This window comes from Mytilus californianus, unplaced genomic scaffold, assembly GCF_021869535.1.
Source record: "Mytilus californianus isolate M0D057914Y unplaced genomic scaffold, xbMytCali1.0.p SCAF_38, whole genome shotgun sequence".
NCBI classification, from domain to species: domain Eukaryota; kingdom Metazoa; phylum Mollusca; class Bivalvia; order Mytilida; family Mytilidae; genus Mytilus; species Mytilus californianus.
In genome coordinates, this window is record NW_026262688.1 from 2131109 (window position 1) to 2143750 (window position 12642).

The following is a 12642-nucleotide window of genomic DNA, read 5'->3' on the forward strand; positions in this document are numbered from 1 at the left end:
TGAGTAATCCATGTCTAACTATCCAGATAGGTCGTATATTGTAGAAACTATCGATAAAAATTGCTTTTGATAGCTTTTAAGGTACTTTACCTGTATTTCTTGAAACCAAACCCTCTAAAATGTTAGTTAATTCTCGTCCAATTCAGATCTGCCAATGTGCCTCAACAAGCACCGTATTAATTCCACTTTTAAAAAAGTCCTGCAGAATCACCCAATTAAACCAAATCTCCCCAACTTCTTTTTATATACTTAATGGTGATGTCAACTAAAATATGAGTGTGTAGATGACCTCATGTCTCAAAAACATGTCCATAGATTCATTTTTAGTAACTTTTGTTCTTTACAACTACAAGAGGGTCGTAATGTGGGTACCTTCATGACGAATAACAGTAAAATATCTTGCTAAATGACACTACTGTAATTTTTGGTGCATGACGATAAAATGTACACTTTCATCAAGACAATAAGAAAATCGACTGATTTTGAAAAATCACGTTAATTGTTTTCCAAAAATAACGGTAACCTTATTTATTGAGACCTCTGACTATCGAATCACGGTAAAATTTTAACCAATTTGAAGCTAACGGTAGCCGAAATGACCATTTGACGCCTGACGTTAAAGGGCATTCCTACCCTCTTACAAATGCTGCAAAACTTCATTACAGGAAAAGTATTCAGCTTTAATATTTTTGATAAATGAAATCCCTGTATGCTCAAACATAGAAAAGAAAACCTGATGAACTGTACAGAGCAAAACTGTTTTCCTGTGATCATTATTTCTTTTTCTTTCACTTCACATACATGTACATGTAAACACAATATGTGTAGTCTTTATTTTAAGCTATTAATGCCTCAATTTAAAATGCACATGTCTCAATAGTGAAATCAGTATATATGAATCCTCTACAAACTAGTATAATTATTAAATTTTATGCAAATTAATAGATATGTGAAAAGTTATAGTTCAATCACACAAATGAAACTTAACTGAATCATTATAAAAAGCCTTTTGGTCCTGAACATGCATGAAATATTTGCCACTGGATGTTAAGCAACCATCAATCAATCTAAAAAGCCTTTAAAACGCATCTGGTCCTGTCTACATTATAGAAATATAATTGTTGTGATCGATTTTGAAAGTTTTTTACAGTTTTGTAATTTGGAACTACTCTTGTGGGGCTTAAGTGTCAGACCACCAATTACTACCTCCACTTTAGAATGTATGTAACAGTAGGCCTACTCGGACAAAAAATAGTGCATTTGCTGTCATTGTTTACTTAAACTAACCAACAATTTTGCAGAAATGAAACTTTTGGTGAAACTTCAAAGAGAAATGTATTGACACCATTTTGAGCTATAATTTATCTGTCTATGAGTTTGCATTAAACATTGAGGATTAATGTGCTCAATAGTATACTAATTTAAGATTTCCAGAAAACCAGGGGTTATTTTTAGTGGTACCTAAGTTCGGGAGGTCTCTTCTTTCTTATAAGACATGTAAGATTTTAAAGGTATGTTGAAAATTGGCATGTAGAAAGGTGATACCTGTACGATTCAGGATGTACCTGGTTTCTATGAAGTTAAACTTAAGGTAAAACATTTAGAAAGCTGTGAAAATTGCAAAATTTGGTTGAACAGATAGGGATTTTTAATTGGTGGTCTGACACCTTTATAATGATAATTATGTTCACATTTCCTTTTTCAAAAGTAGTAATCAGTGATATCAACGTATTTACGTTTTACGTAGTACTATTCTGGTTCATAATGGAAGGTGGACTGTGTTTTATACAATATGTTTATGTAATGAAGAGATTTCCGGTTTTATCTATAGAAAAACAAGTGAAATATTTAATGCATGCAAGTATTTATACATTTTTTGTATGTTAACCCTTATCCATAACATTTCATTAAAATCTTAATTCAAAATGGGATTGCTTAAGATAATTCCAAATAAAACAAGAGGCTCTCAAGAGCCCGAATCGCTCACCTGTAATTGTTTGCTTAAATCTTTCATCAATGATTATTTTTGCTTTTAATATATATTAATGAATGGCTTAAAAAGTCCATTGAGATGGTCTTTGTATCTGTCATATTTTCTTCAAAAGCAAAGAAATACATTTTACCCCTATGTTCCATTAAGCATGTTAGCCATAGTGGCTATGTTTCTTGACGTACAAGAAAATAAAATACAAAATTTATAAAATTGATTCAGCAGTTTCAAAGGAGAAGATTTTTTAAAGTAAGCAAACTAGATGAACAAATTGTGAAAAATTGTCTTTAAAGGGCAATACCTCCTTAAGAACACATTTGACAATTTTGGTCATATTAACTTATTTGTAGATCTTACTTTGCTGAACATATTTGCTGTTTACAGTTTATCTATCATTAATACTATTCAAGATAATAACCAAAAACTGCAAGATTTCCTTAAAATTACCAATTTAGTGGGCAGCAACCCAACAATGGGTTATTAGATTCATCTGAAAATTTCAAGGCTGATAGAACTTCACCTAATGAACACTTTTACCTCATGTACGATTTGTTCTAACTCCTTTGGTTTTTTAGATATAAGCCAAAAACTGCATATTACCACTATGTTCTATTTTTAGCCATGGTGGCCATGTTTTTTGACGAAAAAGGAAAAATAAAACACAAATTTTATTCTAGATACCCTAAGGATCATTCAGCTTAAGCTTAGTTGAAATTGGTTCAGTAGTTTCAGAGGAGAAGATGTTTGAAATAGTTTACACCAGACGGACGACGACGGACGCCAAGTGTTGGCTATAGCTCACAGTTCCTTCCAACTGTCCACCAGAGACCAAATGAATGTTGTGTTGTTTTTTAATTAGGATAGGGAGGGGTCTAACTTGTCATTCAGAAACATCCAGTTCATGTTGTAATTCACCATCACTGTTTACAATACAATTTACCTTATAATTCCTTATTTCAAAAAATCTTTTTGAAATAAGGAATTATTAAGTTTCGGAATTGCAGCCTCCATGTACATGTACATGTGATACATAGTTGAATATTAGGCTTCATAATTATGAATGTCTACATTATTTATGTCTTTGCTTTTTCTCATTAATCACGTCATTAAAAAATAATTTGACTATATATGAAAAAAAACCCAGTCATTACTTTTATTTTCATGATCATTATTAATGAAACAGTGTGATTTAACATGATTGCAAAACATTCATAAAAATTATTATAATGATCAAAGTTGGAAAATATGTTATATATTATTAATTATCATAATTGCAAAAAAAGGATAGAAATATAAAAGTCATTATCACAGATGATGTAAAATTTTGCTATCAAATCTGATTATCACAGTTACCAAACATTTATAAAATTATTTCTCAATAGTTTTTTTCAACATGATTACAACTTATGATTAAAGTACATGTATATAAAATTTTAAATTGCATGATTGTTCAGATTTCTTTTATTTCTATTCTGTATATAACAGCTTGGTAGTCTCTCCATGCAGTACCATAAGAAACAGACTGCAGTCTCGCAGTAACTGAAGATTAAATGAGAAAATGTTGACAAGATTTCTCCAGATTGACAGACAAGGTAATTCCAGCAAGCATTGAAATTTTCCATCAAAGTACAAAGAAATATTGTCAGTTTTCTTCATTTCAAATAAATGAAAGTATTAAACACCTGGAAACATAATTTTTAAATATTCAATAAAAAATATTTTTCAAAAGACTTAGTGAGATTAAAAAAGATTTGTATCAATTTAGTAAATATGCCATTATATGTTCCTTCTTTTCTCTCTCCTTATACTGATCATAAAAAAGGAATCACAATCATTAAGTAATTTCAATACAGAAAAATGAGAAAACTGAACTTTTACCTTTGTTATACTAAGATTGTTTTTATACTGTGGAATATATATGATTTTCTTTTCAGATAAGTGAGTGTGTACATAGCTATGTACTTTGATGGCATTTAGAAGTCAATTCATGTTTCTGTGTCCATCGGTTCAAGCAACAGCTGCGTACTGAGATCCTTGTGACGAAGAATGGAATGACAGCGTGGACACTTATCCCCCTTCCGTGCAGCACCTTTACGACATTTCGCATGCAGCCACCCCTTACAGTACACACACTGGAACCATTGGACCTCCTTGTCTCTTTTCTTCTGCTAAGAAGGGGTGGCTGCCTGACAAATATCACAAAGTTTGGAGACATCAGAGTTGTTAATACCATCAGAGAGGTAATATTCCAAGTCACTGTCAATTTCCATGTCATTGCCCTCCCCCTCATCCAAATCATCATCAATGTCACTGTCATCATTGTCATCTTCCGTCATGTCAATAATGTAAGGAATATTCTCATCATTTCTGATACCATCAACTCACCAGAGCTTTTCTTCTACCTCCCTAGACACGTGGGTCTCAAATTTAGTCCAGCGCTCCTTATTGAAACAGGACTTAGCCTCATTGAAAAGGTCTTTCTTTTTGTAAGTAGAATTTCTTCTAGCTACATAACCTTTTAAATCAGCCCAAACCATTTCAATAGGATTGAGCTCACAATAACGAGGTGGTAGCCTCAAAACTTCATGGCCGTGCTCTGCTGCAAGCTCGTCTATCGCATACCTGGGGCGTGGCTTGTTCTGCTTCAAAAATTCAAGTAACTCAGCCTTGATTGCATTTTCAGGGAAATCGATATTGTTCCTATCTAGCCATGCCAAGATCTCAGGCTTTCGGCTACCAGTGTTTGGTACCCTAGATTCTGAAACTAAGTGGCTATGATGAGCATTATCCATCACTATCACAGACTGAGGAGGTAGCTTCGGGAGAAGTGTATCTTTGAACCACTCTGTAAAGTGCTCTTTGTTTATTTCGTCGTGATAATCTGAGCTGCTGGTCTTTGACTCAAAAATTAGACCACATCCAGGAATGAGGCCTTGTTCAGAAGAACCAGCATCTAAGATTATTAGGCGTGTTCCCTTCCCGGTTGGGAGCACACGACCGCAACCTTTACATGGTGGTTCAAAAGCTGACAAAGACGTACTGGGATGGTCTAGCCAGTCTCCGTTCACTACATGATTTGTGTTCAGCCAAGTCTCGTCTAGATATACTATATTACGACCTTCCTGCCTATACTTACGTATCTTTCGGAGGTATGAATGTCGCCAAGACACAATATCTTGCCTCTCTTTGATCCATCTACGCTGTGATCCCTTCTTTGAATACCTAAAATGTTAAAATCAAATGAATACACACACTTTCACCAGGAATATATATGAATATTGAAGATGTTAGAATAGATTGACTTAAATAGAATCATTTTTGATAACACTCAATGGTGTTATCATGGTTATGACAAACTGAAATATATGCATGATATATAGACAATTGCTTTGCGCCTGTCCTAAGTCAGAAGCTTCTGGCCTTTGTTAGTCTTGTATGTTTTTTTAATTTTAGTTAATCTTATATGTTTTGGAGTTTAGTATGACGTCCATTTTCACTGAACTAGTACACATTTTATTTAGGGGCCAGCTGAGGAGTACCTCCGGGTGCGGGATTTTCTCGCTGCGTTGAAAATACATTGGTGGCCTTTGGTTGTTATCTGCTGTTTGGCCGGGTTGTGGTCTCTTTGACAAATTCCCCATTTCCATTCTCAATTTTAATTGTATATGTTTTTATGTATTCAATTAAACGCTCTCTATAACTTATGTTTGTAAGTTATAACTCTTCCAAATTTAAATAAAGCTTTCATATTTATACCGTATTCATATTCACATCTTTTTTTTGCAGATTTAATGTGTGATTTAAAGTATAAAGAATAGTTTTCATGAGGCTTGGTATTGATTAATGTAAGTATAAGTAATAACAGTGGAGTGAACATTACTGAAACAATCAACATAAAGCCCACATCTTTAAGTTGTATGTATTAAGACAGCACCCCAACAGTACAAGGTAGCTCATATTTATTAAAGGAATACTAATGGTAATTCATTTAACTGTACAGAAAAGAAACATTTGCAAATCTGCGAGTTATGTTTTATCAGTATCATGAATGTCTTGAATGAATTATCATGCCTTAATCACAGTCTCGTTTTCAATGATCGAAATTAAGTTTGGATGATGAGATAATGTTCAATTTTAAATTCAGCAAAGTAGGTTTTTAAATAGAAAATGAAAGGATATGGAGTAAATGTACATGGGACAAAATCGCACAAAGTACATAGAAAACATACAAATTATCAATGAACAGGGCTTTTATTCCGGTTCTTCATCTTGACAGTTGATGTAGGGTCTTCAACAATGAACGAATCTTCATACCTTACAACAAGGTCAAGATGGCCCCTAGCGTCGACTTAAGCGGTACTATTGATAAATATACCACAGTTCACAGGGAGATGAAGACATTATATTCATTATTGTCAGGCACATCAACAAGTGTACTTTCACCCCCCCCCCTTTCAAAAAAAAAATACAATATAAACTGAAAATTGTATCAAAATATCTATATTAACATAGTTACCAGAATCCCAGCCGTTTAACTCTTCTTTCCACGGTAGATAAAGAAACATCAATATCTTTCTCTTTCAGTGCTTGCTGGAGTTTAGGCATTGTCACCACCTGTTTCTTCTTGTACATATCATGGATAGTCCTCCTCACCACACTCTCAGCGAAATCATCCAGCTTCTTAGGAACTACAACCTGCTTCTTAACAGCACTCTCATGAAGAGACTGGACAACATCCTGAACAGCATCATGGGCTCCAGTACTGGTGTGACGCTGAATAATTTTTTCACTAAAACCTGCAAATTATGAGAAAGTATTACAGTGATATAAACAACTGAAACCAGTCAATACTTTAAAACTGTACAAGAAATGAATTCCAAATCATCACTTGCTTTTTAACATTTATGGTTTCTTTAAAAATACCACCAATAAATGAGTGAATACACTGGTTGTTCATTTTGACAGCTATTCATTAATCTTGTAAGGCTAAACAAAAAAGGATGTGTGTTTACTGTTACATGCTGAAAAAATAAGGTAGGTAGGTAGCGAAATTTTTTTATTTTTGATATTTTTTTACATTGAGTCTATGGGAGCAACATTGTGACTTTAACAGTGCTTAATAAACAATGGTCAAAAAAACTTTATGGTAGGTAGGGGTACAGTAAAACCATACTTTTTTGTTTGGCCTTAATTGAATATGCATTATTTCAAATGGGGTATAAAATCAAAAACTACTTAATATTATTTACATTATATATTTACCACATGACAAATTATAGAAAAGATGCAAATTTTCTGATCTTAAATTCATTGTAATTTTAATTTAAAAAATAAAAATCAGAAGATTTCATTAAAAACAAATGTTTAATTTCCAAAACCTGTTGCATATGCAAGCCTTTTTACAGGATTTTCCCTGTGCCATGTCCTATTGTATTTTCTTTCTTTTTCAAAAAACTGCAAAAGTTTTGTCATCAGATCCTTAACCTGCAAATACAAGAAATATATACAAAACAATGTTCTGCATATATGTAGTGCAGAAATAATTTGTAAGCAATTATTTATTTGTTTTGTTATTTCTTATTGTCTTGTATTCACCCCAAGAAAAGAATGTCAATCAATGTTTTTGTGATTTTTTTGCATCAATATATATTTGGCACAGGGTGAGTGACTTTGGCATTATTTTTATGCTAAAATGATCAGTTATAATGTTACAAATAAGTTATGCTTTGAAATGTATGCATACTTGATACACTATTCTGTATATAATGCTAACTATTCTGTTTTGAAGATTTTAAAATGAATCGTTGATAATGTGCTTCAACTACATCGTACTTGACTGATGATCAAAGGGACATAACTCCTATAAACATTAATTTCTGGAAGAATTCTGTATGACTCAGAAATAATATTTCTAGATTACTACTGATTAATATATTACACTGCTGGTCTTTTGAATATTTTTTAGGAGTGTACCAGCTTGATTTATTTAAAAAGAAGGATTTGGTGCATTCTATCTTTTCATTAGATAAGTTTAAGGATTACTACAGATGTTATGTAATATAAGAAAGCTGACTTTATCCAAATATATGTATGGTATAAAACAGGAAAGACTTCTTATTTTTTAATTCTTTAAATTGATTTCTGATAAATATGTTAAATTATGATTAACTTTGAAAAAGTTATTATCACAGATCTAGATGAAGTAAAATGTTGCTATCAAATTTGATTATCACAGTTAACAAATTTATAAAATTAGTTCTTAGTTTTTTAATGCTATTACCATTTATGATTAAAGTACATGTGTCTTCTGTTGCAGAAAGCTTGACATAGGGATATTGATCCGGCGGATCCCTAACTACTTAAAAGCATTAAATTTTACAAGGGGGAACCTTGATGCTTCATACTTAAATAGTAACTTCTTATATATATGCCATATGTTATGAAGTTACCGTCTGTCATATGTCCATTGTCCGTGACCTCATTTTAATGGTTCATCGATTACTTGGAAAAAAAGTTTGATATTTTTTGTTATTTTAATTAGGGCCCCGCCGAATGGCGGACGCCCTAAAGGGATCAGTCTGTCCGTCCGTAAGACACTGTGTCTGTTCTATATCTAGAGAACCGTTATGTTTTCAAAGTTTACACTTGACATGTATATTAACCAACACCAAAGGATATGTCATAATGTGTGTACAACTTCCTAAGTCAAAGGTCATGGTCAAAAGCTTTTGGTTTCAGTTGACAACTCCATGTCCAATGATAAAGATACAAATTTTTTACCACACATTTTTCACAGCGGGGCCCACAGAGATGGCTCCCATCTCAATGATATCTAGTTCCTCTGTTATTACGAGTAATAAGATAACTACATTTAGTTCGTGCATACTTTGCAAGGTCCTCGTGTCTGTCCGACAGTTTTCATCTGACCTCCACCTCATTTCAAGGATCAGTGTACAAGTTTAAGTTTAAGTCCATATCTCAGATACCATAAGCAATAGGTCTGCAATATTTGGTGTATGGAATGATTGTAAGGTGTACATGTCCAAAAAGAGGGACGAAAGATACCAGAGGGACAGTCAAACTCATAGATCGAAAACAAACTGACAACGCCATGGCCAAAAATAAAAGACAAACAGACAAATAATAGTACAGATGACACAACTTAGAAAACTAAAGACTAAGCAACACGAACCCCACCAAAAACTGGGGGTGATCTCAGGTGCTCCGGAAGGGTAAGCAGATCCTGCTCCACGTGTGGCACCCGTCGTGTTGCTTATGTTATTACAAATCCGGTAAATGTCTAATGCGGAAAGTCACATTCGTGAAAAGGGAAGGGTATTGTAGTTACGACATAAGGAACATATCCGATATCATCTGTGAAACGGTTATTCCATAACGGTCAACCAACTCGTGATGGCGTCCGTAAAATTTACGAAGGGATGACTTCAACTTCACCATTTGGAACTCTTGGTTTAATAGCTTGCTTGTGAGCAGCAATCCTCCAACTGGCAGGTGTCATCTGATCTTTACTTCATTTTCATGGTTCAGTGAAAACAGTTTAGTTTTTGTGTTTCAATCTTTTTTTCTAAAACAGCATGCAATAGTTCAACTATATTTGGTGAATGGAAATATTTTACGATGTACATGTCAGTCTACATGGTCTATATATATATATATATGTGTGTAACAACAATTGACCCCTTTATTCATTGTTATTTGTTCACTAACAGTGTCAGAATAAGCTGATGAAACTTAGTATTTGATTGACTAAATAATACCTATTGGGAGTAGACTAAGCTTCACGCAGTATTTTTTTCAAATATAAAATCATCAAATATTTATGAAAATATTTTGAAATTGTATAAATCGATTTTACTTAGCAGACCTTAAATATGCATTTTGTTACAAGATAACATCTATCTAGTCATATTGATAAAAAAAAATGGGTGATGTGGTATGATTACCAATGGCCATGACCAAATGATGAGGATGCATGTCAACACCTTTAGGGATCCGTACGGTAAATGGACGCCAACGGCAATTAACCATACCAATAAATATAGCCAAAGTAACATTTAAAGGCCCAGGCATGACGAATGTGAAAAAAAAAGTAATTAGAGAAAAATTAGTGTTCGTTTTACGCTTAAAAAAGCAATAAACGAGAAATAATTATGGAAGACACCAACATTTGTTTGAATATGTCCTCTGCTATGGAGACCACCCTTTTTGACTTTAAGGTCAGTAGGTCAAAGTTAAATTTATAGCATTAATCGACGGACATAAAATATTGGTAAAAGTTGTGTGTTTTAATAACTTTTTTGAACCATAGACCCAACCAACCAACACCAAACTCAACTTTCATTTGCCTCTTGGACAGAACAAGACCTGTGATAATTTAAAAGTCGGTAGGTATAAAAATGTGTATCTATTGAAACACTGAAATTTGGAGTAACTTTTCGTTTCTGGGTTTTTTAATTTAAGCCATTATCAAGATGAAAAATGCCACAGTCAAAGATGAATTCTACATCGCTGAAGATGTAAATGGTTGTCCTTAATATATCCAGGGCTGAAATAAAGGTTTCAACTGTTGATTTTTACTTCGACCTAGAATATCTTTAGTCCAGAAAACGTAACATTTAGCGCTGAGGATGTTAATTGTACAGATGAAAATAACTATACAGTCCTGCATGGAAGATATTTAATCCAACAGAGGAGATTTAATGTCCAGCGATACTATACGACGAAGGCAATCTTTACAAGTTTAGCACCAGCTCTTGTTTGGTTATGCTTCATTGCATGAGTATATAGCTGTTAAGTGCACAGAAGAAGATATTAAAAGTTCAGCCATGAATAGAAGTCCACTACTGAAGATGATAAAAAAGTATATACTTTTATGAAATAACATATAGCGCTGATTATTTATTTATGTAAAATCAAGCGCTAAACCTGTAAAGTTCGTTCAGTAGGGTTTAAAATGTTGTGCATAGATATAAATTAGCATTACATTACATTACATTTGTTTCTCTGTTGGCAATTGAGTGCTTTTTCTTTATAAAACAGCGGTGTATCATCGTATACGTAGAGTTTTGAACAAATAATACAGGTGGTTACTGTACCAACATTAAGTTGATATACAATATGCACATTTCCGAATTTTAATTCTTATCCGAGGTGTTTGAACACAGAAATTAGAAAATTTAAAAAGTAAGAACATTAAGATTGATAAAACGCCCTCAAAAAAGTTTATAGATATATAAACGAGTTACGACGTTGACGATTTGGTATAGGCACAACACCATGACTAAAACAACCCCTTCCCCTGTTTATTTCATCACAGAAAAAAAAAAGAAATTACGCATACAACTTTAAAAATATTTCTGTTGAAAAACTCTAAACATTATCTCGGTATTACAGTGAAAGTCCTAATATCAGTACTACGGAATTTAATAAAGCAAGGGTCGAGTCCATTGGAGCTTATAGATAGTAAACTAGGCTCCCTCCTGTTCGCTGATGATCTCCTTTTACTCTCAGAATCTAAGGAGGGTCTCCAAAATAGTCTGAATAAAGTTTCCATGTTTTGTGAAAACTGGCAGCTTTCTCTAAACATAAATAAAAAAAAAAGTATGGTCTTTTCAACAACAAAGCAAAAGCCTGAAACATCTATACTTGTCTATAAAAACGAAAAAATAGAGAATGTTTTAGAATATCCATACTTAGGACTGCTGATTAAATTAAATGGTAATCTCAGCCATAGTACAGCTGAATTAACAAAAAAGGCAAAAAAGGTTTTGTTTTCTATTAAATCATATACTAATTCTCTTGGCAATCTTCCTATCAGAGTGATAAATAACTTATTTGACGCCTTATTGAGACCTATATTAACTTATAATTCTGAAATAACATATTTAGATTCATATATAACATATTTCAAAGCTAAAAAAAGAGCTTTGGTTTCTGGAAAAAATGTGGACCCATTTAGTTTTATTGACAAGACTCCAATAGAAAACTTACATCTTGGTTATTGCAAGTTTACCCTTGGCACTAACAAGAGCGCCTCAAATTTTGGTACAAGGAATACATTGTGAAGACTGCCTATTGAATGTCATATAAAAACCCAAACCATTATGTATTTAGCAAGGCTTTTTACCTCAAATGTGAATCCTTTATTACATGAATCTGTTCAATTAACTAAAACTTTGGATTCTAATGGGACCTATTCATTGTTCACTTTTGCAAAAGATATTCTTTCTGAAACCAACATTGATATAGATAGACTGAAAACCTGTGATAAATTAAAACATTTAAAAAATACTTAAAACTATATTAAACCCAAATAAACTCATATTACAACAACCTGTTGATTGATAGGTTGAGTACTATTGATGATAAAAGTAAACTTAATTTTTACAAAGGACTTGATCCAAATCTATTGATAAAACCTTACCTCTCTAACTCAAATTTCGAATTTACAAAAATTAATTACAAAACTTAGAATCAGTGATCATTCATTATTAATTGAAAAAGGAAGGCATTTTAAAATTCCTCGCGAAGAGAGACTTTGCAAAATATGCAAAGTACTAGATGATGAGAAACATTTCTTAATAAATTGTTCTCACAATTCTAATATTAGAAACGCATATTTTAATTGCATT